General features: G+C 49.0%; 1 pseudogene; it reads right to left on the bottom strand.

Moving 5' to 3' along the window:
• Positions 1-5,182: 5,182 nt before the first annotated feature.
• On the bottom strand, positions 5,183-5,301 carry LOC120996773 (annotated as a pseudogene).
• Positions 5,302-5,516: the final 215 nt, after the last annotated feature.

Below are 5,516 nucleotides of genomic sequence, written 5' to 3' on the forward strand. Positions count from 1 at the left end.
GAGGGTCTAAAAGGGTGGCCAACCAAAACTCATTCCTCTCCTCAATTTTCCTGATCCGGGGGTCCCTCCTGAGGCATAGCAGCATGTGGGCAGCCATGGGTAGGAGGACAGCCCACTGTGACTCTTCTTGGCTGCCCAGGACCATGAAATCTTGGTCCTCCTGCTGCTCAGGCCCAGACTCCTGGACGTCGGCAAACTCCTCCCCAGCCTCAAGCAGACAGACAATCTAGTGTCCTGTCCAACAGGAACACTATGGGGAGCACTTCATTGAGGCCGACATGCTCCCCGCTGACCATCTTGGTTGCCTGCTCGAATGGGGCCAACACGTGGCAGACCTGGTGTATCTGCCCCCACTCCGCTTTGGTGATGTAGGGGAGTGGGTGTGATGGCCCGGAAGTGCCTTGGTCCAGCAGGTATTCTTTAACTGCCCGTTGCTGCTCCCACAACCTCTCGAGCATGTGGAGGGTGGAGTTCCACTGCGTCACGCTGTCTACAATCAGCCTGTGAGGTGGCAGATTGTTGTCCTGCTGCAGTTTGGATAAGGACACGGTGGCGGTTGGGGTGCGTCGGAAGTGGCTGGCAACCCTACGTACCCTTGGCACGATGTGTCACGGTGAGGAGTGGGGGAAACCCCCCACCATGCGATAATAGGAAGCTGCTAGGCCAGGACGACAGGATCAGGGAGCAGGTCACCTCCTAAATACGTCCCTAATTCTGACCCTGACTCCTAACCGTATGAGCCAACACAGATGGTAGGAGGGCTCATACTCCGGAACCTCGGGTCTCTACTAGCCCTCAGGGAATCCCTGGACTAGGAGCAGAGTAAGACGACCTGTTCCTCCACATCACGGCTGAACAGGAGTCTAAACTGGCCAAGCTGCAAGAAGAGGAGTACATATACAGCATATGGATATGGCAGGTAAATGAAACCTCTTCCACTCCTACCTGCCACAGACACACAGACTGGAACCCGTGCACAAGTGCTGATGTCCACACCAACACAAAAGGACACAGCACACACCACAAAATCACACAGGAAACCAGGACACCATAACTGCAATAAGGTGAGATATCACAGGAACATAATCTTAACATCTAAACATTACTTATGACCACAAGGGTGACCCTCACTGGACAGTTGGCATTAGAAGACCAGGAGGAAGACTCCAGCATACAGCATGGCTGGAGTACCCCTCAGCTTCAGGTCTCCAGAGGAAGCTAAATAGCCCAAGCAGCCACACCCACTCAGACACACTAGGAAGGGAGTTAACCCTTCCAACACCAGACAGGGTAGTGAAGCCACTTAAAGGGAAATGCACACACAACTTAAGCCCCGTGCACACCAAACAGGGAAAGTGCACACATACAAAGACAAGTTGCCAGAGGCAACCACATGCATTGACAGTGAGTGGTCTAGCAACCAGCTCAGGCTGCTACACTGCCAACAACATCATGTTGCCAGCGGCAACCACACGTGAGGCAACAAGCTCACAGCCCTCACCTGCGGCAAATCAAGTAACCTGGCCGCTGGCAACTGCATGCGGATCTAAGAGTCACGACCATAACCATAGTCGTGACACATAGTCGTGACACTCCCACCCCTCAAAGCCCCCCCACCAAAAAAAAAAGGGGAAACTAGTGAGGAAAGCAAAAACAGGGATGGGAGAAGGGAAAAAGTAACAGAATCAGTGTCAGTGCAAGCGAGTCTCCCCAAAACTGCTGCCAGCCCCTGGAGCAACACACAGGAACCAGGGCGCCAGCTGCCAGCCCCTGGAGCAACACACAGGAACCAGGGCGCCAGCCAACAAACAGCCCGGAGAGACCGCACTGATCACTGCGTCCACTCTCAGACACGGTTCAGCCCAAGTCGCTGCCAGCATGCATCCCAGACCAGCATACACCAAAGCCAGTACATCAAGGACTGCAGCCAGCCAGACCGACACAAGCGACAGAACCACTGAGACGTGGACGAGGAGAGACCCAAACACAAGTGCCAGTTCACACCAACTGCAACCAGAGCTACAGAGAACTGCACTGTAACAGGGTTCCCCTTTCACCCTCCCTCCGGAGGATAAGCATGTGCACCAGAAAATGGCAGGCGACACATGCTGCACCCTCTTCTGAAGGCTCCAAGCAAGGAGCCTTTGTGGTCATACTGTCACGGTGAGGAGTGGGGGAAACCCCCCACCGTGCGATGTTAAAGGAATAAAGGGATAAGGGTACTTTCACACTTGCGTTTTTCTTTTCCGGCATAGAGTTCCGTCACATGGGCTCTATACCGGAAAAGAACTGATCAGTTTTATCCCCATGCATTCTGAATGGAGAGTAATCCGTTCAGTTTGCATCAGGATGTCTTCAGTTCAGTCGTTTTGACTGATCAGGCAAAAGAGAAAAACGCAGCATGCTACGGTTTTCTCTCCTGCGAAAAAAACTGAAGACTTGCCTGAATGATCCAGCATTTTTTCCCATAGGAATGTATTAGCGCCGGATCCGGCATTCAGAATACCGGAATGCCGGATCCGTCCTTCCGGCCTGCGCATGCGCAGACGGGTAAAAATGTGAAAAAATGTACAAGACGGATCGTTCTGTCCGCATGACAAGCGGAGAGACGGATTCGTCCTTGCAATGCATTTGTGAGACGGATCCGGCATGCTGCTGCTCATTGCCGGGGCAGAGGACTCCATGTCACTGGCTTGGGTCACGAAGGACACCACTGCCTCGGCGTCCTAAGATGAATCACGGATCAGGTGGACGCCCCTGCCACCTGTGTCCGCCCCTCCGTGGGTAGAGGAGCATTTCACCAAATTAGTAAATGACCACAATGTTTTTAAACAACAGAAAAAATATATAAAAAGAAAATAATCAGGGCGTTTGGGCAAACTTTATTGGGTTGGGGACATTGGGGCAAAAAAGAAAAAAAAAGACACAAAACCCTAAAACAATAACATTAATACAGAGGCAAAGATTTTTTTGTTTTGTTTTATTTTTAGTTTTTTTCACAGATAAAAGATGCAGACAATAATCCCTCCCTAGCAAATGAAACCCTAAAACAGTAACACTATAACACAGGCAAATACTTTTATCTATTTATTTATTTATTTTTTCACAGACAAAAGACGTACGCAATAATCCCTCCCTAACAAATGAAACCCTAAAACATTAACACTAAAACAAAAATACTTTTTTTTTTACTCTTTTTCTTTCACAGAAAAAAGACACAGGCAGTAATCCCTCCCTAAAGTTAAAGACCAATATTCCCTCCCTACAGGTAAAGACTTTTTTTTTTTCACAGGCAAAAGATGCAGACAATAATCGTTAATTTCTAACGATAATTTGTTTTCCCTTAGTCCTAACAGCAGCACAGATGGGGTTAACCACCCCCCATGGACTGGTAGGACCGGCGGAATTTTTAATGAGCCCAAGTAATAATTAAACACTTAAACCTCCCCTATAAAGGAGGGAATCACCTCCAGCCCATTGTGTTATAGCAAGAAAAAACTAGTCTTGCTAGGGTGGGAATTTGTGTGCTGCTGTTAGGACTAAGGGAAAACAAATTATCGTTAGAAATTAACGATTCCCTTACGTCCTACCAGCAGCACAGATGGGGAGATAGCAAGAAGAACCCCTAGGGAGGGCCATCATGCCTGGCAGAACTAAGAATAGTCTGCCCAAAGGCCGAGTACTCAGCTAATCTGGCATCTAGTCTATAATGGGAGATGAATGTTGATTCAGAGCTCCAGGAGGCAGATTTACAAATCATGTTGAGCAGAAGAAGACTCCTCTCGGCAAAAGAAGTAGCTACAGACCTCGTAGAATGGGCTTTTACAAACCCCGGAGGGTCTAGAGATTGGGAAACAAAGGATTCCCCATTAGCCTCCTTAATCCATCGACTGATGGATCTTCTTTCTGGAGTCAACCGGAGAGATCTCCCAACGGAGTCGATTATGAAGCCTAAATATCTTACTGAAGTCGACGGGCTCACGTTCGACTTCTGCCAGTTGATGATCCACCTTAGGCGGAACAGAAAGGAAATCGCTACATGAAGATGGTGGGTCAGGACAACAAAGGAAGAGGCTTTTAAAAGCCAATTGTCCAGATAAGGAATGATGGTCAGTCCTTGGAGTCTTGGCCGCCACCACAGAAAATACCACCTTGGTGAAAGTGTGAGGGGCAGAAGAAATGCCGAAGGGAAGGGCAACGAACTGAAGGTGTCTGGTGACACCTGACACCAGGACGCGATCCTGAGATATTTCCTGGAAGCAGGATGAATCGGGATGTGCAAATATGCATCCTTGAGGTCCAGGGTTGCCATCACATCTCCAGGATTGAGAACATGAACCACTGACCTGATGGTTTCCATACGGAACCTTACTTTCCTTATGTATCGATTGAAGAATCTCAAATCGATAATCATCCGGAGATCCTCTGACGCCTTGGGAACCAGAAACACTGGTGAGTAAATCCCTAAGCCCCATTCCCCTGCCGGAACCTTCTCCAGAGCCCCCTTGTGGATGTAATCCTGAATGTAAGCCTCCAGAACCGACTGCCTTGCGGCCTGTGGAAGTTTGGTTCTGATGAACCTGTCCGGAGACAGAGAAAGAAGATTGATTGAGTACCCCTCTGATATGACATTCAGGACCCAGGGATCCGAAATCTCTCGGATCCAGATATCCTTGAAATGGGAGAGATGACCTCCGATGGGAAGATGAGGCAGGGGAGTGGGGAAGTCTTCTGGCCGGATGGCAGGAGTCACGGGAGTCATCCAAGAGCCTTGAGGAGGCCCATAGTCAGGAGGTGGATTTTTTATCCTTGGCTCCTTCACGAGAGCGCCTCGAACCTCTTCGCTGCGCTGCCCAGTCCCTCCGGGCTCTTGACTGCTGGTCAGACCTACCACCACGGTTTTGTCTGCTCCGCCCCTGAAAGGACTGATGGGGAAGACTCTTCCCCTTTTTATCTGACAGGTCTTCCATAATCTTATCCAACTCTGAGTCGAACAAATGGTTGGGCTCAAAGGGAAGGCTACATAAATTATATTTAATTGTCAGGGACCCAAGGCTTAAGCCACAAAGGCCTGCAGGCCGCTGACACCAGGGTCATGGTTTTGGCCGCCAACTTCAGCTGTTGTTGCGCTGTATCAGACAGTAAATCCATTGCCAGGTTGACAGTCTTGAAAGCCTTTTTAAGTCAACGGAACTAGGGATTCCCAACCAGTCTCCCAAGCTGGTATTCGCCAAGCCTTAAGCTGCTTATCTTCTGCGATCTGACGAGTGCAGGTACACTCAGCTTAGAATAACCGTTGACCGCCAGAATGTCATCCTGAGACACCTTCAGGGTTTCCTAACTGAGGTCCTTCTCCTTCATTTTCCTTTGTAAAAACTGAACAGAAATATTCATTGAGGCAGTCAGCTAGTTCTTTATCTTCTTCTATATGCCTTCCTTCTTTTGTTTTTAATTTGGTAATTCCTTGTTTTAGTTTCCTTTTTTCATTTATGTATCTGAAGAATGCCTTCTGGCCT

Source organism: Bufo bufo, chromosome 3 (assembly GCF_905171765.1).
Source record: "Bufo bufo chromosome 3, aBufBuf1.1, whole genome shotgun sequence".
NCBI lineage: Eukaryota > Metazoa > Chordata > Amphibia > Anura > Bufonidae > Bufo > Bufo bufo.